The 22,662-nt window shown below is 43.4% G+C and overlaps 1 protein-coding gene across 4 annotated transcripts in view; it reads left to right on the forward strand.

Annotated features, from left to right (window-relative positions):
• Positions 1-22,662, forward strand: part of GLI2 (GLI family zinc finger 2) — a 312,116-nt gene that overhangs the window by 111,835 nt on the left and 177,619 nt on the right. Inside the window, exon 1 of one of the 4 annotated variants that reach the window (XM_068949026.1) lies at positions 186-265. The exons of the other annotated variants lie outside the window; for them this stretch is intronic. The gene's annotated coding sequence lies outside the window, so the exon portion shown is untranslated. Of the gene's footprint in view, positions 1-185; positions 266-22,662 lie in introns of those variants that run through there. 4 annotated transcript variants of the gene reach the window in all.

Raw genomic sequence — 22,662 nt, forward strand, 5'->3', positions numbered from 1 at the left:
GTGCTGGGGGGGGGCATTTTGTGGGGGCGGCGGGGACCGGGGCCGGCCAGCCCCCCCGCAGGTGAGCGGGACGGGGCGGCGGCTGCGGGGGCACCGCGCGGCTGCGTGTGGTGTGTAGCGGGTGTGTGTGTCCGTGTGTCCGCCCGCCCGCCCCCCCGGGGACCCGGCCTCCCGCCGGCCGCGGCAGTGCCAGCGGGGCCGCAGCCGGGTGACACCCCGCGCTGCCCGCCCGCCCCGGAGGACGGCGCGGCTCCCCCGGCCATCCGTGAGTCTCCGGGCTTCTCTTTTTCTGGGTTTTTTTTTTTTCCCCCTTCTTTTGCCCCCCACCCCCTCCCCGAGGAAGAGGTAATCTTTCGACAAGTATATTTGCTGAGGAATTTAAAAAATTCGCTGCTGCAACTTGATCCCAGTTGCGCCGAGGAGCGGCTCGGAGGGAACTGGACTCCAATCCTATTAAGGACTTAGGGAGTTGCGAGTTTTCCCCCGGACTCGGTGGCTTTGAAACAACCGGGGAGGCGGCGGCGGCGGGGGGGGGGGGAGATGGGCTCCTCTAGATGCCTTTTCTCCCTCCAGTGATGGCCATCATTTCCCGGGAAACCCGACTTTCCCAGCGCAGGCGCTGGGGCTGCTGTGTCCCGCGGGAGCCGCCGGGCAGGGCCGCGGCTCCGCCGTCGGAGCGGGGCAGCGGCGGCCGCGCGTGTCGCGCCACCCGCGTGGGAGCGGGCCGGGGCCGGGGCCTGCCCGGCCGAGCCCCTCGGGCCACCCGCAGCCTGGGCTGCGGAGCTGCGGGCAAATATCGGCGCTTTCGTAATTTCCCCCGGTGTCCCCATATTCCGTATCATTTCGGGCACTGGAAACCTATATGCCTGCCTTTGCGCGTATAGAAAACAACGTTTTAATGGCATATAATGTTTATATTCTTGCAGCCGCAGATAAAGGGAGTAGTTGTAAAACTTTGTTCTCCCCTCTGCCATTCCCTTTCGCCTTTTTTTTTTTTTTTTTTTTTTTGCAACTGGGGCTCTTGGGGTGTTCAAGAATTTGAAAGTAAACGTTTGACTAGCATGCTGCATAAAATAGCATTTAAACAAATATTGTATTGGCATGCACTGTGGAGTTAGTGCCAAAAAAGTAAAGTAAATAAACCATGAAATTCAAAATATACAGAAGGGGAATAGACTGATTTGTTATAAGACTTGCTGATTTGATCTGTTTGTTCTAGCTACCTTACTTAAAAAATTAAGTTCTGAATGTAAGTTGCTTAACTTTGCCAGGGGAAAAACTAAGTCCTGTATATGCTATACATTTGCCTGGAAGAGAGGATCCTGCTAAATAACTGTTTATGCTCCCGGGATGTTTGGAATGCATGGTAATTATTGCATATAGTGACTACAGTTGGTGAATTAGTTTGGTTCAACTTTTCTGATGGGTGGATATGGTAATTTGTATTTTGGCAGGAACTTCAGGAAATGTTGACACCTGTCAAACTTCGAATTGCAATAAAAATGTCATATTGAACATAATTGCAAAACTGGCAAGTTTTAAAAAGTGAATGAAATTCATTCTGGGTTTTCCCCTGTAAACAACTCTTGGAAATTTGGCGTTTGATTGAAAGTATGACCTGACTGTAGTACTAAGAAGTGCCTGATCCACTGAAGAGGAACTGTTAATCTATGGATATGTGTATATCCAAGCCTCTAGTGTGTGTTTGTGAAAGAGCTAATCTTTAAAGCAAGGTGAGGTAAGATTCACTTGATCTTGAATGTTGTTATTGCTTAAAGTATGTGACTTTGAAGTGCCCAGAAATGTAACTGCTCTTCTTCAAAGAAAAACAGATCTTGAGGACTGTTTCCAACTTCCTTTCAATGTCTCTCTCTTTTTTCTTTTTTTCAGTGTGTCATAGGGGATGTATACAGATGGACAAATACTGTTTGTGTTAGGTCATTCATTTAGAGAAAAATTAGAGCCTTAGAAGAATTTGAGCTAGATGCATATGCCAGTATAAATCTGGAGTAGTTTCACTGAAGCTATGCCAGTTTATACTTGCATTAAAGAAAACAGAACTCGACCTCAGATATCTAGTACACAACAGCCTGCATTCCCTAATGCCACACTGAATACTAACGTCACATTCGGATAAGACAGCTTTTTTGGCACCATAGCGTTATATAATGATCAGGTTCCAGTGCAGTTTTGAAATGCAATTGAAACTATGTCTGGTAATTAACCATTTTTAACAACGGTTTCTGTGATTCTAATGACCCTAAAGGCTCACACCAGCAACTTGCCTTCCAGTGAGACCTTGTGTCAGCTGGACGGGTTTGCTACAGCGTTGTGCAACTTCAAAGATACTTCTCTTTTAGAGACTTGGACTTTTTTTTTTTTTAAATAAGTTTCCCAGTTTCCAGGCCCCTCTTTTGTTTAAGGATATGGAGGATATGGTAGAGCATCTTACCGCCTAACACTGAGATTATCTTCGTTCTGTGCTGGTAAGGTCAGAGGACGCTCGGTTAACTGCCTGCCCCTGTGGCTGGTGGCCTACTGTAAGCCAGTTGTTTGCCCTGCAGTCTGAAAGATACACAAATACTTCATGCTTTTGTACTGCGAGAAGTGCTCTGTTCACAGTGAAGTTTCCAGTGCAGATTAGTGAGGACAGCGGATTCAGTAAGCAGTCACCAAAATCTGTATGTATTTGTGCAGCAAACACCTATCTATGGCCTCATCACAAAGCCTCCACTTAATAATCTGGCCAAGGATTTCAAGGCAGTGAGTTTTTTCTCAAAGAAGCTGCTTAGGGACATTAGATGTGACTGTGGCATCAAACTAATTAGTTGCCACTCGATTTCTGTGGAGCTTCCAGGGCTTTATAGAAATGTGATATTTGCACTTCTCACTTGCTGCTGAGACATTTAGTTTAAGCTGCCCTCTCCATTGTCCGCTTTTTCACTGATGGGAAAGGTTGCAGCGCATTGCTTGGGAGCTGCACAACCTCGTTATATACCTGGGTAAATATTTCAAACAGTTGTGCGTTTGGACACAAAGCATTAAGCAGTATTTAGTGTTTACTGCTGTTTGCTTCAGCCCTGTTCCCAGGGCCCTTTTAAAGAAAGCCAAAACAACAAGAGGTATTTGGGAATTAATTAAAGCAACACTAAATAAACAATAGTAATGAACTAATCCTCGTATGAATGACTGAGAGAAGGCATTGGGGTAGGAGGCAAATAATACATGCATGCCTGCAAGTGTCTATGTATATCTATGTATGGACAGAAATATATGCGTGTATACATATAATATATGAAATGCCTGCCCATGTAAGCAGCATATCAGTTATGTATGTCTCTTACGGAAATTCAGTGCTATTTGGTATATACACAGTGGGAATTGAATCTGGTATGCTAACCTTCATAGTTGAAGAGGCAAAATTTCAAGTTTGCCTATTGAGACGCTTGTGAACAAGTGACTGGAAGGGAAATACTGGGTAATCAGGTCCAATTTTCTGCAGGCCAGTTCCGGTTGGAAGCAAATACATAATAGATGTATAGTCCAGGAGAGGCCACAGAACTCTTTCTTCACTCACACTCACTGAGTGCGAAACAATGCCGCATACCCTGCAACTTCCTGTACAAACCCCCCCAGCCCACAAAAGCTAAAGAGTGCTGCAAGAAGAGAACAGGGAAATTATTACTGTGCTGGAATTCAGCAGTTCAGAGCAGTAAAGGTTCCTTGGGATCTGTGAATCTTCAGTATCACTGCGAAAGGCCTCGGTGCCGGGAAGTGGACACCCAAGTTAGAAAGCACAGTTGAAAACGGGTTTCCTTGGTGTCTGATCCAAACCCCATTGTAATCAGTGGAAGCGTTTATTGTACTGTCTGTCATTGGGCACGGCTGCCCAAATTCATTAGTCGCTGGTGAATCTTTTTTCATCATTTCACAATTATTTGAGACTGGCCGTCACCTTTCTATAATTAGAAATATTCTAAGAGAAAACAATACAAATTAGAACTGCAGGTACCAGGATCTTTGTACTTCGATGCATTTCTTTCTACTTTCTAAGTGTTCTTTTTCATATGAAAAGAGTTTAGCAGCTTTATCCTTATTCAAGGCTTTTCTTTTTGTATCTGCTGGGGAGAAAACCATTAATTTCGCGGAATGGTGAGAGTAAGCCTTAAGCTGTCTTTGACATTTTAGTTTAACTTGAATAGGTTAATTTAAAAAAAAAAAAAAAGAAAACAAGTTGGTGGGAAGTGTGTTTTAACTGTGAGCGCCTGATTTCGACCATTAGCATAAGAAAAAAAGTTTTAGTGCATTTACTATTGTATTGAATGAAGAGTTCCAACAGTCAGGGAAAAGAAAGTAAAAGGCTGTAAAGAAATGATGGTCTATTCAGATTATTCAGCAGCCCAAAGCTCTGGTCATCTGCCTCTGAAATCTGTGATCGGGATATCACTTTTATCTTCTTGTGCCTTTCTCTCGCCTTTTTCACATGTTCACTTTTGTCAAGGTTTATTGATCACGTTTTCTTCTCTGCCAATCTGTGGAAAATTTAATGAACCAAAAACAACAGAGAAATAAAAGGAACTTTTTATTCATTAGCACTAGATTGAATTTTTTTTTCTATAGTCACTACCCTCTTGCCTCCCATGTGCGTCATTGTGTCACTCCTGCAGCACTTACAGTACATACAGTTGAGATGGCTGCATTATTAATTCCGTTCCCGGGAAAAGTTCGTTTAATGTGTGTGATCTCATAGCAAATCCAGCTCTGCTGCTTGTCTCTTTTTCTGTGCCCTCCTGACACTCAGATTCTTGACTGTGCTGCTGCTCCAGCTAAATACCTTAAAGTGTGTATTCTGCAGAGCGGTTTGCCCTTGCGAGAATGAAATGTATTTGCTGCCTAGCAATTAAGCCCAAATTTAAATGATTGCAGATTAGTAGTGGTTATTTACAGTCCTGATTGTTTTGGTGCTATGATCCTCCTTCATTACACATCTGCTTTACTGTGGCGCTGCCCCAGAGTGCTTTGTGATGCAAATGCTTTTGTTAACTTACAAATAGTTTCAGTATCCAGATCATCTCAGGTGACATACTTAAGTCTCTTCTTTTTTTCCCAGATGGACTTAAAAAGCTGTAATTAAATGTGGCTTCCAGTATGATTAAGCTTTGTTAACATTTTCCATGCAATGATTTACTTGAACTCTGGCACTTTTTGTTCCTGTCACTGCAAGATTTTTAAATAAAGGCCTTTTTAACATTAATTTCATTTCATTTAGTGTAGCTTGTAAATGTAGGGAAAAGGGTTAGAATGGAGTGTATATCTGCTTGAGAGAGTTCCTGGGTGTTTCTTGACTCTCAAGAACTTCACTATTACTCACTAATCTAAACTAAATGCTATGGTGTAAATCCCAGGGGACAGAAAACTACAGTGTTTTGTAGAATAGTCCCAAATATTTTAGTACTGAGTAGTATCGTCAACTGTGATATTTTAAGGGATGAGCTAAAAGCCACGGAAGGGCATCTGTACTTGTGTAGCGTGTAATTTCAGATACCGTGATGGCACATCTGTGGCTGCATCTGTTTTTTCTGTGCACGGCAGTGACTGTCCGTTCTGCAGGAATACACACCTGCAATCTTAAACTGCTCCTAAATCTCGTAAGAGGACTTTGTGCCTGGCAGAATGAATCCTACTGGGAAAATCTGGGCTCCAGTTATAAAAAAAAAAAAAAAAAAAAATTAAAAAAGAGACTTCTATCTGCTGCGAAATGTGGGATTTTACTGTAGATAATTCATTTGAATGAAACTAATGAAATCTCTTTGGAGTAACGTGTCTTCCCTGTGACAATCTGCCACAAAGTCAGAGCTGGGCGGCCACTTTGGGTGATGGGCGCAGTGCGATCGCACTCCTTCACCCATTTCACCAGCTGCCGGGCTGTACGCCGCCACAAGTACGTACACCACCCCAAATAGCATACGCTGCAACTGGAGACCACCTGGTCCTCCCTGGAAATCTGCACAGGATGGTCACTTGTGGGCTGCACAGTTTAATTTCCGGACTAGCGGTGGAAAAACTTTTAGTGTTAAAAATGCAGTTCAGATGAGGAGATGCTGTAATGTATTTGTAATGCTCTGTGCTTTGTATTGCTCAGTGGGAGCTTTAAATATCCAGTTCCTCAAAGTTAAATCCTTTTTCTTTAAACGCCCAGTATAATTGGTGAGGATATTCTCTTGGAGCAAGTGGATCACCTGGAAGTTGTCTAGCACTCTTTGAAGCAGTCTGATTCAGTTACCAAAATTCATCAGAAGGCATTAAAAGCATCCCATGACATTTTTTCAGCCTGAAAAGCAGTATCCCTAGCTAAAATCAGTATGTTGCTCCCCTTCGAACTGACCTGCGGAGTGACGTTAGAGCCCCTTTTATCATGCCTTCTTAAAAGAAAGGTCCGTTGATTGCTATGGTGTTAAAAGAGCATCAGTTGCGAGCACCAAGATTGCCCTTTTCAGAGCAATCCTTAGCAATGCCTCTTTGTGTAGCGGACAATGCTATAAGTCAGGCAGGACTTTTTGAGCCACCTCTGTAAGGAACTGTAAGGGCTACTGAAGTACACTTGTGTGAAGTTGAATTGATTGAAATTTAATGGCTGTTAGTAGCTATGAATGGTAATGATTTTCTAGAGTATCTTCACCATGCTTGACATTAATAACTGGAGAGTGTGTATGTGTGACGCTAGTGTGTTATTCATTTTTTAAAGACGCTTTCTCCCAGCCCTCTTTCCCGTAATTTAGTTGTTTTGATGCTTCAAAAAAAATCTTGGGCTTCAAAGAGCACGTACATCTTGTCAACATAATTTTGTGCTCATGATTTTTATTTTTTCCAATTCCAACATAAATCAGACTACAATATAGTGAGAATGATGAATTTGTTTTATATGCCATCATGAATTAATGTTATGCAAATGGAAGCTTTACAGGTGCCATGATTTACTTAATAATTTCAAGTTCTAATATTTAAGCTCATTCATTATGTTCGAATGAAAAAAAACCACAGCATGTTCATATTTTTAAATGTGAAATGTGAGATTTGTGTGCATTTGCTGTGCGTAGATGCTGTGTAAGCACATCTCGATGGCTAAGAAAGAATCAATCGGTGTTTGCATTCGGCATCTTATTCCTATAGATGCTACAGAGACATTTCAAAGAGAATACGCAAATATTTGCGTGTAAGGGAGAGGAAGATGTTGGTAAAACATCTTTCAAGGATATAAGGAAGGAGAAAACTGCCAAAGTAAAGTTTTTCTGGCCTTTAAAATATTGAGCAGGGTGGCATGGTTTTACTATGCGAAGTAGCCCATATTTCATTCGGAAACCCCTGCTGCAAGCCATTCCCAGGGCCTGCAGTCGCCAGCGTAGATCCAGCACGAGCCAAGGAGGTGGTGAGAGCTATAGGCATTCTGGGTCGAAGGTGAATGTGAATGTGATCGCAGGGTTTTCAGGCTTTGATATCATTTTTAGTGTGCTTCCCAAAGGCTAAGGACAAGGTGGGGAAAGTTTGACACATAAATACATCTTGAATCTCTGAAGATAAGAATACATTTTGACTTTATTTCTCAAAAAATTGAGGTCACTGTGGTCTGATGACAGGCTGAAAGCCCATCATTCAATTTTTTTTCTTTTCTTTCTTTATTTTTTTCCCAAATGAACAGACGGGAGCTTATTTTTGATACATTGTACATGTTGAGTTAGTGACAGTATATTTAGATTTTGAAGTCTGTGGCCCTAGGGTCAAGGTTTAGCGTCAACAGCTGGTCTTCCCTGTCCAGGTAGTAAGAATTCTCCTGATTATGCCACAAAAGAAACAAACCCCTAACTCTCTGTTAACTTTGGTAACGTAGATAAATTGAAAGTGAAGCTTTACAAAGTGCATTTGCTCTACACAACAGGGTTGTGTGTTTCCATGATTGCACCAGCCATCAGTCATGCGAGTACGCTCAAAGCAAGAGTTAGTTCTTGATCAGTTCATACCCATGGGACTATTGGCCAGTGAGCAGAACGGCACTTGGCATTTACTGTTTTTGAGAGCTTCTTATTCTCCTGTGCGTGTTCTTGAAGAACTTATGGGAGAAATTCACCCTGATGCGCCGTTCAAGAAGGATTTAGTAGGGTGCTAACGGGCCATTTGGGAAGCGGTGCATAGTGTATGCACCGTGATCAAGTTAATTATGTTGCTTTGGCAACCACAGCTTTGGTATTTCCTGACTAGGTCTTGTTGATGGAATCATATTCCAATATCTGACGTCACCAACGTTAAAACCTTTTGGAAAATCAGGTCAGTTTTGTCAGAAAGGGGTTGGAAAAATAGGAGATGGGAAATTTTTCTGACAGTATGAAAAGTTCAGGTTTTTACAATTAAATAAGGGATTTGTGTTGATACAAGTTTCCATTTCAAATTTTAAAATATGATTCCATTCTACTATAAAGGAAATGTAGCAATAATACAGTCGATTTTCCATTAGGCTCAACAGGTGGTTTTAAAATTTTTCTTGCAAAGAATTCCAGCATTTTGGGGGTTTGTTCCAATCGCAATAAGTCAGATTTCAAAATCTTAATTTTCTTTGTGATCTGCAGTTAGTCTACTCCTAACTTTCTTCTTCCCTTCTCAGAACTTTAAGAGTTTATAAAATTAAGCATAGTGAATGTGTTACTGAATCACAGCCATTGCTAATTTATTGGTCTTTGATTTACTGGGTGGGTGAGTTTTGGGCATCTTTTCCCCAATTATTTTTAAAGAAAAGGGAACGAAGGGAGAAGACATTGTACATATTGTGGTTTCATTGTCTCAGCAAACCGTGCGCCTGAAGACCTCGGTGCAATGTTCTTAATCTCTATTTTTCTAGTCAAGAAAATGTTCTGCATTTTACACCTAGACCTCTGGCAGAGCTTGCTAACGTTTAAACTATGTATTGGACTTATTCTGAGAAATTCAGCAGTGCTCTGATGGCTGACGATGAGTTCGTCACGCTGGGTTAGAGCACGCTGTGGGGAGGTGGGCGGCTAAAGGCAGGTCTGGATCCACATTGCGGGGACGTGGTTGAAAAGGGGCAGCGCTGGAGGTTGTGCCGTTCTCCCAGGAGTGTGCAAGCTTAGCGAGCCTCCTCCTTACTTTCCAGAGGGCATTTCTAGTGGTGCAGATGGTGGGGTTATCTTTGCCAAGGCATTCATTTGCTTTAATCTCTTCTCAGGACAGAGATACCTGCGTGAGAAGACACCCAAGCTGTTGAAGGCAGGAGATAAGCAGGGCTTTGTTGGTGGGGAAACCCGCTGACAGTGAGCTGACGTAGCTCTCTGCTTCCAGCTCTAACCTGGCTCTTTTAAGGTCATCTCAGGTATTTCCACACTGCCCGATAGCTGGCCGTGGAGGTGCTGCCTTAGATCAGGCTAGAAATTTTTAGTGCCTTGGGTGCAGTCAGGCTGGAAATAGTCAGGCCAGATGACATGCTCCAGCTGTCCTACTGAGGGAAAGGAGCACAAGATAACGTGAGACCTGTAGCCCTATCTTTTTGGTGTCCTCCTCCTTTGCTCTTGAAGGTGCATGATTTCAGTCTAAGGGGGCCTGCCGGCTCACCCTGGTCTGCCCTTCCTGTCGCTGCATGTGCAATAACAGGCAGGTCCGTTATTGCTCCCGTTGCTGGGAGCTGATCTTTTTGGTGGATCGTAGGGCTCACCGGCGCGGACAAAGACATCCATTGCTCAGGATATGCTCTTCCCAAGTGGGTTCTCCCTCTGTTCCTTGGCTGCCCTCTCCCCCTGCCTGGCGTATGTGGCTGAGGGGCTGCCACCCTCCACCCTGGAGTTGACGGGAATTTAGGCCCCCTATGATAAAGGCAGGGCTGTTTTTTTCCCCCACTCACCTTGCTACATGTTGTTAGGATGAAGTCTGTGTTTCATGTGAGCCAAACGGCGTGCCTTCTGGGTGTGTTAAATCATGCATCCCTACGAACCTCCTGTGTAGGCTGGACCGCGGAGCCATCGGTGCAGTAGTTCAAACAAAGTGCAGTGCTGCAGGTGCTCTTTTGCTGACTGATTGCTTTAAACGTCACACCTCTCCTCAACTTAACGTCTATACTATTTCAACATTGCATGTGAGCTAATGGAATTTAGGCATCATGCGTTTCTCCCTTTCTCGAGGTTACAGATTTCTGGACACCCTTGAGATTGAGTTTTTAAGGTCATCAGAGGCATTTTTAGGTCACAGAACTGCGGTGCCCTGTCTTCTAGCCAGCTAGTGAAATGACTAATTAGTTCTTTCTTAATCACCGCAGTTATCTTATCTTTTTCCCTAGCTTTGGTTCAGCTCTGCAGGACGAAGCCTGCTAGGAGAGAACATTTGAGAATTATTTGATTGGAAACTTGGAGACGGATATGGTCAAGTGACTCTAAACGAGCAATCATTTGTGTCTTTTAGTCTGTGCATCTCAATTCATCTGTGTTTACGTAGGAATCCGTAACAGCAGAGTGTTTAAAAACAGCCTTCCTGTAAGACTTTGTATAATTATGACAGAAAAGATTACAAATACACAACACTTAATTTCATTGCATTTGGGGTTATTTCTGCAGGATTTTTTTAACAAAGGCAGCTGTGTACGTATATCTTAGTTTATTCTTTAGTGTATGTGTATTTTTGCATATGGGCACTTCATCATGCCACCTTCTTAAAATGTTCCTAAATAAAAACTTGGACAGTGCAAACCTTTGTGCGTATCACGGCTACGTTAACCCACTTTATTTCCCGCTTTTCTCAGGTGTTGATGGCATCTGGTTGTGACAGATGCTTTATGATAAAGCCTTCAGATCAACATGCCTTTGGAGACATCAGTGCTCTGTGTTGGTACTTGCAGACTGCTGTATCCAAATACTCTTCTTTAATTGTCTTATTAAGTAGAGAATTAAGCTCTGAGCTTTGACTGTTTTGGTGCCAGTGATTCTTATTGCAGGCTTTGGCACGGCACTGTGTTGTTTTTTAAAGAGACAGCATCACTTTAATTATGTGAGAATAGAGCTGGAGTATAAAATCCACCGAGAACAATGGCTGACTGAGAGTGTGGTACGTAAAAACTGATTTTATGTTCTTCCCTTCAGACTGTTAGGTGGGGGGTTCAGTTCAAATGCCTGCGATGATTTAAGAAATAAAAAGCAGAAATTTCTCCCTGCTGCCAGACCACAGGCTCCTCTGCGCCAGACTTGCAGACGAATGTCACATGTTGCTGTATGTTTTGAAAGCAAACCATGTGTTATTCTTTAGCTGTCTCGGTCCTTCCCCCCAGCTATGTAATCTTCTCCCTAGTCAATCTAACAGAATAACTTTTAATGAAATAAACTTTCCTCTTCCTCCACTTCCATGCAAACCTGGGATAACTGCAAAGCGTATGTTCCTCCATCCCTGTCAGTCCCTGTGAAGGTCTCTGCCTGTGAACGTGCAGAATTGATTTTAACTTGACTTAATGTAACTCTGCCTCTTATGCTTTAAATCAGGAACTTGTGACACTGATATTGCAGCTTATGTTGTGTGTTAGGATCAAGAGCTCACAAATAACTGAACATATGGTTAAAACTTTTTTGCATGGAATATAATATGTTTCAGTTTATAACTCAGCTGTGGGTCTAGATAAAGAGTGTTTACCATTAGAATCACTGTGTTTCCAGAAACAAATTTTTACTCCTTCTTTTCTACTGTCTTGGATTAATGTTTCCTCCAGCTAATGACAGGACCGGACATGCAAACTAGATTTGAGCATAGTGTGAATAGTGTGAGCTGAAAACGCTGGCATCTCACTTTATTGTCTACAAGGTTAAGCGGTTTACTGCGAGGTCGCAAGAAGTAAACTGAAAGCAAACACAGAAACGAATCCAGAACTCGTAGGTCCCTGCTGTCACGAGAGCGGCTCCGAGGGGATTTGCCTCTAACATGTTCATTGAAACAACTCCTTACCCATCTCCCGCAACCTGCAGCGCTGCAGAGCTTCCCTGCCACAAGCCGGGCTGCGTAAGGGCAGGAAGTCAGCGTCCGGCCGCCCCTCTGATACCTGCGTGGTGCTGGCAGCACGACTGCGCCGCAGCTGCCTGTTGGTGGGTGGTGCAAGGATTAGAGCGGAGCAAGGAGAGGTGGCAACTGCAGGCCAGCACTGTGGCGGCAAGGGGCGTAAAAGCTGGCTTGCACGAGATCAGCCTCCCCAGGGCTGCCTTGTGCAGGAGATCTGCTCCCAATTTCTGCATGGGCAGGAGGCAGGCAGCACTTTTGCTCCACATCTCTGTTAAGTTTGGTGCCCCAAAAACACAGCTTGGGAAAGCCTGCTGCTTGGGTTTCTTCAGAAAAGGGCGTTTGAGTTGGTCTGGGGATAGGACTTGAGATGACATCTCTGACTGGTAAAAAACCCAACTGTTGGAGAGTTGGTTGAAACAAAGGCTAGCTGGTGAGGGCTAGGAAGCTGGTACAAGGGATAATGCATACATTAGTTGCTTCGTATTTCATTTGTATTCCTTCTCTCTCCTTTTTTTTTTTCCTTCGCCTTCTATACTGCCCATGAGTGGGTGTTACACAAGCACCTACGTTCAGCGGTTTTCTGCACCTTAACATTGTAGGTGAGAACTTAGACCCTAGGTGTGCCAGATGATGTCCCAGTTTGCAAGCATGCAGGTTGCACTGGGGACTAGATGGGTCCCCGTATTTATTCAATTCAAAGCCTTAGGTTAGAATCCATATTGCAAGACTGGATCCCAGCGTGTGTCTTGGGTGTCAGGCTTGGAACTCTTTCTTGTAGACATGAATGATTTATTAGCTTTCAATGATAACCGGACAAGAATAGAAAGTTCATGTTTCACATCTAGGTGTAGTCATGAATGCGATTTTTGAATGATGAGGTGTATGTATAGTGTTAAGGGAAAAAGCTGACACGGTCCCAGGTGAGTGCAGGGTTTCCACCAGGCTGTGCCTCTGACAGACCAGTCTGACATTTCCCACTGGAACTGGGACTTCCTTCCTCACAAGTTCCTCGCACTTACTGGGGGCCTGCCACGCACAAGCTGGGCACGGCAACCGGTCGTATTGCGCTGGCAGAAATATTCTGCTAGTGCTGGGACGGGGCACGAGCCAGTGCTTGGCCCGTCAGCCTAAGGGACAGCAAGCGCTATTTCCTGCCTGGCTGGGATATTTAGTGTGTGTCTGTGGGGAGGAAGAGGAAAAATCCTCGTCATTCACCAGGGATATTTCAGGGGAGACTGCTGGAGAACAGGGGAGAGATTGGGCTACAGTAAGATGGGAGGACCATATAGCATGGAGGTAAAGAAGCAAGAAATCTACAAGAAGTCAGGCTTAATTAGTGCTTCCTTTTAATTTTTTACTTAATTTTTTCCTTTTTTTTCTATTCTGGACTGAGTTGTGTTGATTACAGCAAGGCTCAGGCGCTGCTTGATCTTAAGCTACTTCTGTTCACTGAGACAAGGTAGGTAGGAATTTAGGCCATATCTGGAGCTAGGCCAGTTTTTGCCCTGGTGGATAAAGGTTGTCTCTAAGGAAGTGCTTCGGCCTCTGGGCGCATACAGTTTTCTAAATGTCTGGTCAGGTGATGCCGGTTGCGCTTACTGGTAGTTTGAGGGAATCTTGAGAAAGGATTCCTTGCTGCTGCCATCTAAGCGCAGCCTTCCTTCCTTCCTTGGCAAAGCTTGCAGGGGAAGTTGTAGAGGATAATTTACAGGGCATCTGGAGTTCTCAGAGATGAGGTTTTAAGATGAGTAGTTGGAGCAAAAAGCTCTGCTGCTCATTTGGGCTGATCACCTACATCTGGCAGCCAAGTGGGATGAAGAGTTGGTGCAGCTGCTGTTAATTCTAACCCAGCTTTAACAAAGCTTAAAAAGGTTGAGCTTTTAGGCTTCAAGCTTTTTGGAGTCCTTAGAAGTGCTGGCTGCATTTCATCTTCTGGAGAAATCCTAGAGGTACAGTTTCCCAAACAATTCTGTATCCTGAGGAGACTGTAGTGTGAAATGCTGCAGGTTATCCTCTCCTCACCGCTCTTTTGGGCTACCTCAGTTTTGGAAGCTGTGTATGGCCGTTTGAAGCATGTTTGCAAGGCCAAAGGCGTGAAGCTCCAAATCAGCATCTACTGTGACTTTATAGAGCTGGGGCAGTGGGTCACCTGGTGTTTTCACATGATAGGCAAGAGAGTAATTTGAGTAAGAGTCTCTTGCAAATACCATAAAATGTTGTAACTCTGGCTGCTTAGTCAAGGGATTGTGGCTGCTCTTTATAACACAGGTTCATCACCAAAACCTCTCAAGTGACTGCTTTGTGAGATCAAGTGTGATCAAGAAGGGCTTTCCTCCAGCCTCGTGTGTATTCCTGTTTCCCTCGCATGTGGACCCTTGCAACTTGTTTGTGCTAATGTGCTACACATGGAGTTATGCTTTGATACCATCCAGAGACTGACTAGTGCAAAATGTCTACTCACCTGTGGCATTATATGGACAAAAAGTGATACATGTGTTTTGCAGCGTGTCTTGTTTGCATGCAAGTATGCAGGTGCCATTCAAGATAATTGCTATAAGCTAGAAACCTCTACAAGGTTTGAGACTTGCATTGCTGTGACAGAGCTTTCCTTTGTGATGTTGTCATAGTTGCACGTGAGAAGGTGCCTGAACCAGGACTCCTTGATTTATGGAAGAGGTGGTTGCAAAGGATTATTTCCTATGAGGCTTCTCAGAAAGCGTACCCCTCCCCTGATCTGTGAGAGCCTTTTCTGTGGTTTGTAAAGTTCATCTTATCTTTCTGGGGACTTGTGGGACATGCATGTTTTACAGCTCTGGTTGTCAGTGATGTCTGCATGGATTATCATGGAAGGGAGGACAGTTGTGTTATTACATGGGAAATTCTTCAGATGATCTTCGGTCTTGTTTCTGAAGGCAGATCTTTGCCTTATGTTCATTGATTTTTTTTCAGTACCCCAGCAAGGACTTTATTGAGGAGAAGGCTGGAGTATGAATTAACAGCTTTCTGCTCTGCTAGGCTGGCTGGCTAGTCCATAAGCATATGCTTAGCTCGAAGCCAGCCACGGCATGTCTTATCTCTTGCCTCCCTTGTAGTTAAGGGAAATGAGGGAGTGCCAAAGAGGACAGGCTCCCAGATAACATGCTGGCAGCTGGGGTAATTATTGTTGGGTAATGAAAGGATGTAAGACACAGACACTGAATCTGTAGAAAACCAGTCTTCATTAGTTCTGCAACTTGTTGGACAACTTGCATTCTTTAATTAATTTTTTTAATACAGAAAAGTGGCTGGAGTAAAAAATAGTCTACGTGCCAAGGGGGATAAACAGTGAATTAAAAGGATTTAGAGTATGAACATTTTATTGCTTTTAGAAAGATGTTACTAGATTTACTTGGTTAGGTTAAATTTACATGCCTGAATTACTACTTAACTTAGTAATGAGTTTTGTGGGGCAAAAATGTCTGCTCAGGTGTTCTAGGAGGACTTCATCCAGAATGTCATTGTTTCTAGGCCAATAAGGCAGAGCAGAGGATCCTTTCTGCCTTAAGCCAGATAGATGCTGACTAAAGATATGATTCTTTTGGAAGTTAATGTGCCCTCCACATTGTGTAAGAATTGATGGCAACTCGAACAGGTGTGATAACAAGAGAACGATTTGCAATATTATGTTAGTTGTATTGCCAACTGCAATATCTTGGATTATTTGAGTTGTCTGAGACTTTTGAAACTTTTCAAGATAACTTGTTTTTTTGAACATGTAAAAGCTGCTTGCATTCTGAAGATGACTCATGGCAAACATGACTGACAACTACTGTGGTGATTCTGTTTGAGGTCATGAGCAATAAACTTCTCTCCTGCCACCCAGTGACATAGTCAAGTCCAGTAAATGACTGACAAGCTCCTGTCCTTTACAGGATTGAGACTTGCTGGAGGTATATTTGTGAGCTTCCTTTGAATCTACAGTGCTTGCGTGTGGCTCTTTCCCCCACAGCTCCTCACACAGCACACTTGCATGTTGAACAGAGTCCAAATTTCCTCCCTCCTGGGGATTCCTTTGCTGTTAATTTAAGTGATGGCAAATGCAAGCTTCTTGCCAGAGCTTGCTGTGTTTCTTGGATGCTTTTTTTAGCTGGTCCCTGAGGGGTTAGCTTTTGTCCTTCCCCATCATATTTTCTGCTTTAGGAAGAGACACTATGAGTTGAAGCTGATGGGTCCCGCCTAGTTTTGAATAACTGTCTCTGAAGTTGCTTTGGTACCTAAGTATCTGCTGCAGTTTTCAGATTTTGCTTTGTTTTTATCCATTCAAAACTGGGCCTATGATAATGTCAGTGTATATACAATCTTTATTTTAATAGCAGACCAAATCGTTAAGGCCTATACTAAATAAGTGTATCTATTAGATGTTTGTGTAGCACTATAACTTGCTGTTGCAATTGATTTCAGAGGCTGAGTTGAAGTTAAGGTTAGAAAAACTACTATTTTTAATGCGAATAGATTTTCTCTCTAGAAAGCTGTGTGGCAAAGAGATGATGTCAATGTGAGACAGAGTGAATGTGTCGAAGTGAAGCGAGTGGCCATCTGCTGTAGAACTGAAGAGTGCATTCGATTTATGGGGTATCTTCTCCCAGGCCTTTGACTGCAGTAAGGACTGCAGTCACGCCGCCAAGAATTGGTTAAGTTGTGGTTTTACTCCCATGAGCTATTTGCAGCAGTCGTATTGTTATTTGTCCAGACAATTTCATTGGAGGAAATACGTAGTAGAGTGTTTTCACAGGACGGGGAAGAACAGCAGTGGCTTTATGGAGGTGCAGGTGTTGGAGGCATGTCATCTGTTTATACCCCATTTTATACTGGGCTTGTGGGGTACGCTGTGTTTTCTATGACCTTCGCAGTCACTGTATAGGTAGAAAGCCTGGTGTGGTCTTTTTGCTTCCTCATGGGTTGAAAGTCTTTGGTGGGAAAGGTGCTTAGAAGTGCTCTGCGACGGCGCCTGGTAGGCAGCTGGAAACGATGGTGAAGGCACTTTCTAGAGAGTGGCCTTCCTGGTTGAGGCATAAATGGTCATGCCTGAGGCTGGGAGCAGCGTGGCAAGCAGGCTCGGAGTTTGGTTAAGCTACCAGATGGTTTGTAGAGACAGCACAAGCAGCAACACAGCAGTTCAAAATGGGGTTCAAGTTAAAAAAATAAAAATAAAAAAAAATCATGGACTATCTGGGGGAAAAAACAAAGGAGTAGAAATCTAGGAAGAAGATGCTGGGATCTTCTGGAATCGGTGGTGGATTATTAGAAAGCTGCAGATTTGGTGACTTTTGGTAACCTAAAAAACCCCAGTGAGTGTTTTGGTGCATGTCCCATAGTAAGGAGACAGGAGGGACTCATGACATAGAGCCATTAACCACAGGAAGCTTAATGCATTCAGGTCTGCTTCACTCCATTACAACAGAGACTGACAAATTGGAAAGCGTTTGGGGGGGGGGGAAGCAACAAGAAGGCTTGAGGGATTGACTTATGAGAGAAGACTGAAAGAGCTGAATATGGATAACTTGGCTAAAGGATGACAAATGAGGTGGCTGAGATATAAATCTACAAATATCTGAAGGGTGTAAACACCAAGGCTATGAAGAATTATTTAGAGTGGTACAATGGGGTGTAACTAGAAGTAATGGGATGAAATTTAAGAGAAGGCAAATTTCAGCTGAATAATGGGAGAAGCTTTTTGACAGTGTGATGTATTAGGCCATGGGATGCTCTTCCAGCAGCAGTCCTCTTGCTCACTACTTAGGGCACAACCCTGTTTATTAAGAAGCTAGAGTTTTTCAGAGCCTTTATTAAGGCCAATTTCAAATTGTGCCTTTCAGTTTTTATGTACTTCATGCAGCGGTTTGCAAACTGTATACCAATGTTGCCATGCCCATCAGCAGCTGTATCACGTCAGGATGTGGAGCAGGGGCTTGTGGTGTTACTGCAGTCGAGAAGAGAGCCTGGGTCCAGGCGGCTCCTCTGAGCTGGAGCGCTGCCCAGACAGCCCTGCTGGTGCTGAAAGTTCGGCTGGGTCCGTTGTGTCTGCTATTTGATCTGACCCTCTTTTTATAAAACCTCTCGCACTTCTCCCCATTCAGGTGTTGTACTATTACCATTCGAGGGTTAGTTCAGCTACGGTCTCTGGAATAGACATCAAAGTTATGCTTCAGCTCTGTGTAAAATCCAAGAAATCTCCCACTTTGCTTCAAAGAAATCAGGACAAACAAGATCCCATTGATGCACAGGGGCTACGATCCTTTATACATCTACAATACTGTACCTTAACTTTTTCTTTAGAAACTCTGATTTCTTCTTCTGCTTTCCACTTCACTTGAAATGCAAACTAAGGTCAAAGGATTGCTTTCCTACTGGCAGAGCATACCGCATTGTCTGTCATTTTGAAACGTCCTCCACAGTAACTGAGGAAAGGTTCATTTCTCTGCTCTTTCTGCCTGAGAGCGACGCTCCTGAATGCATTTTACTTTTGCTTATCTTGAAAGGCTAAATTAGAAAATTAGGTAAAATAGTTGTGTAAACCAAGTTAGAGCATTTCAGCTAAAATGGTAGTTTATCTTCTGCATGGGGGAGATGAGATTTATGTAATTAGAGAAACAAATACAGTTGTAACGCTTACCGTACACCAGCAATTCAGCTATTCTGTTGAAGAGAGGGAGGACCGAAAACTTTAAAGCATTGACGTACTTGGAGCGTAAATGAGAAGAGCTGAAAGTGTCTTTTATAATTGTTCTTAAATGTGTTTTGCATTGCTCGTGCTGTCCCTGAAGAAGTCTGTTTATATGCTTCAGGGAAATTTCTGAATTACATCCTTTCCGAGTCTGTGAGAAGAAAGAGCTGCTGAAGAGTTTCATTCTCCTTTGGATGGGGATGAATATTTTATTTGCTGAAAAATGCCGTTTTGGTCTCCTCAGAACTGGGTTAATTTGGTGAATGCTTTTCACTGGAAATTTCTATTTGGAGGACTGTCAGACAATTGTGTCTTCATTGCAGCCCTTCCTCTTGCTGAGGGCTGTGGTGAGAGCACACTTCTGGATAGGAGAGTCTTGCTTTGAATCACTTCTCATATCCACATCAGGGGTGGATGTGTGCCCAGGGCCCCCCTTGTCTCAGGAGAGTAGTTTAACCACTAGCCTACCTCAAGTTTGCCACCTTAATCTAAGTGGTTTCCATTCAGCAGAAATAAATCGTTTATGTCAGTATGACTCCAGGATTAGTTTTAAAAAATTGTTTGGTTTCACTACTGTAGAGGAGTATCAATTATTCTTCCTGCCTTATTTTGGAGGCCACTTTAAAAAGGAATTTTAGTTATGCAGTTGGAGGTCACTAATAGCTCCATAGTTGCAGGGGACATCCATGTTACTCTCTGGAGTTTGATTCATGATAGTTTTGCACCTCCATTAGTAGATTTGGGCTCTGCAAGGCAGACTTCCCATTCGCACACTGTGGATGAAGAGGATGGGGCGTATGTGGTCAGGTGTCCTTCATCTGCTATTGCAAATTCTTCCTCATCCAATTAGTGAAGTGCACCTTTGCAAAGCCAGTGGTATGGAGCACCCCAAGGGAAGTCATGAGTAGGAAAGAGGTCATGAGTCACATGAGTCTGTGGGAAAGAGCTTTCTTCAGATTGAAAGTAGTTGTGAACGCACCTCAAAATAAAAAATGATGTTTTGGAGGTCACTGTGGTTCTCCAAGCCACTTTCTTTCGTGACAAAGATCTGAGTGCTGATCTCTGATCGCTGATTTCTTGCAAGGTGCAGGCATGTGCCTGCAGCTCTCTGTCCTTTCTCCACTCCCTCGCAGGTATCTCAGTCCTGTAAGAGTGCCCATGAGTCAGCTACCACCCAGTTCCCCAGCTGGCATTTTAGTGCTAATCATTCACAGGATGTCTTGACTGGGATTTCAGGTGCTTCTGCTGCATTGCTGGGGGCTGGCAACCTACGGCTGAAAGGCAGGATAGCTGGCTGGGGGGTCATAACGTCCCACAGGAGCCACTGAAACAGATCGTAGAGGCTCGGGTTGTGGGAGCCAAGTCAGGCAGCATGGCAGACCATAAGGCACAGTAAATGTATTTTTATCAGTATGAGGGGAAAAAAAATTGCCCTCCCTCCTTATCTGCTAAGGTCAATGAAAAATCTTGAGCTAGCTTGTGTAGTGAAAGGATTAATTGGCTAACGAAGAGGGACCTCTGTGGATGTTTGATTAATAAAGCAGGAGTTTATCTTCATTACATTTCCACATAGCAACTGCAAAAGTTTCAGATGTGTATGGTCCTTCCTGCTCTCCTTCTACCATGAAACAGATGTTTTGCTGACTCTCAGAAGGATGTACCAGAACCTGCCTTCTGGTGGGAAATGAAGAGTAGCACAAATTGAGGGAGTCCGCATTAGTGCAGAGAACAGACCCTTTTTTTTCTCGTTCCATTTTGGAAAACAATAGATTTGTGTGCACGGAAGCTGCAGTAATCGAATCAGAGGCTTTTGACTCAAAATATGGTATTCATTTTCTTTAGCAGCATATAAAGGCTGGGGAGGTTATAGCTAATTGTAGTGGAGAGTTGCACAGTTTCTCTACTGCCTTATGTCTTCTGCTGCTGCTTTTATCCCTCGTTTCTTCTGTACTGATTCCCTGTTTTTATCTCCTGGAATTTTTGCTTCTCAACTGGGCCATGACCCGGCACTGAGAGACTGTTGAGAGTAAATGTTTATAATGTTCATTTAGCTTTTAGTGAAATCTCTTCCAACTTTCAAAGAAAGCTCTTTAGTTTGGTCTGCACAGATGTAAACTTTAAATAAGAGAAATTCCCTGGATTCAAATAATGTCTTCTAGAGTTCAGATGCTTTTGATGTGTTGCAGTGCAGTGCCCTCTTGTAACTCAGTGCAAAAACTCACAACCTGCATCGTCTGCTATGTCTAATTTTGAGTTTAAGCACTCCAAAAGAACAGATTTAGGCCTTCTATCCTCACAGCATATACTAACAGTGCTTTTTTTTGTTTATGTATAAACAAGATGTCTCTCTGCAAGATCTGTCAGAGGCCAAGCCTGAGTTTTAAAAGGGAATAAATAAGCAATGGAAGAGTTTTTCTGTCATAAGGTGCGTTGTGTCAACAAAGGTTTATTTTATTTACCTGTTAGAGTAGGAAATGCTCTGAGTTGCTACAGTTTGTTATTGCTGTTTTATTGGGTGCTAACATGGCTCTTGGTCACTTCTGTGTTCTGTTTTCCTAGGAAGGAAGTAATACCAATTTCTATTTTGCGCTTACTTTCCTTGGCAAAAGTTAATATTTGATTTATCCTCAGCTGCCATAGGCTATAAGTGAACTAGTTGACCCTTGGAGGTACATAATTCACATCTACTTTGCACAGATATTAAAAATAAAGAAATAAAAAGCTGAGCAGGTAGTACAGACCATGGGTGATGTAGGCTTTTCCCCTATTGCTTTCTCATTTCACAGGAAATCCAGATCAGTAGTGACTGATGGTTGCTATAACTAATGGCTGTTTGTCCTACCTATCAATACTTGCAGAAGTACTTTCCATCCATACCTCTCAAACAGCTTTAAAAAATGCTTAAGCGTTATTACGCTGAATGCACATAGGAAGCTGAACAGTCAGGAGAGGGTTATGGAGAGCATCCATGGGCACATCTGAAAATAGTGTCTGGGAATCGGGACTCCTGGCTTACTGTCCTGGTCAGGAGATTGTTGCTTTTAGGCGCTGTACAAGTCCTCTTTTTTGAGGCCAGTTTCTTCATGACTCATGTTCTCTGTCTGCAGCTCACCATGTTCTGCAGAACTTGGGGGCATGTGTTTCTTAAGGTCTTGGCCGCCTGCAGGCTTTGCAGACTATTGTCCTCTAGTGCAGAAAAATTACCCAGGATTTATGGTGATGTCCAGAGAAATCGGCTTTCTTTGCAGTATGTCCACCCTGGATGGATGATTGGTTGTCACTTTCCTCTGACAAGATGGGAAACTGGCCGTGACTCTGAGCTGATTCCTCAAGCGTCTTTCATTGGGGTGGAGAGGGAAGGCCAGTGCTAGAGCTGTGCGTGCTCCGTTGGTCTGTGCCTGTCTACACCATGAGTGAAATGCGGCTCCAGTGCCCCTAAGATAGTGTCGGATAAGTGACAAATAATGTGGGTTTAGCATTAGTCTGGCCAGGACCAAGCAGCCTCACTGAAGAGGTCATGTAGCTTAATACTGGGCTGCATTGGTTTTGAACAACACTAGCCTGGAGGTATCTAGCGTGGCTCTCGGTTCATGGTGTGGACCTATCTGCAGAGGATTTCCAGGCATACCAGCTCAGTGTCTTTCACCAGTGTAGAATTCCATTGGGAATGTAGAAAGAAGATGAAATAATTAGCAACCAACCATTGCTGCTCTTCTGAGTTGGTCTTTGCATGTGTTACTCAAAAATTCTTCTTTTTTTGTTATGTTTTGTACCAGTAAATCTGGATGATAATTGTAAGGGAGTGTGTGTATGTCTGTGGGGGCGAGGGGAGGAAGAGAAAGGGAGAACTGCCTGTATTGATCAAACCAGATCTTCAATTGTGGTTTGTGTTGAGCCAGATGGACTGAATTACATATTTTTAATATGCA

This window comes from Struthio camelus, chromosome 6 (assembly GCF_040807025.1).
Source record: "Struthio camelus isolate bStrCam1 chromosome 6, bStrCam1.hap1, whole genome shotgun sequence".
NCBI lineage: Eukaryota > Metazoa > Chordata > Aves > Struthioniformes > Struthionidae > Struthio > Struthio camelus.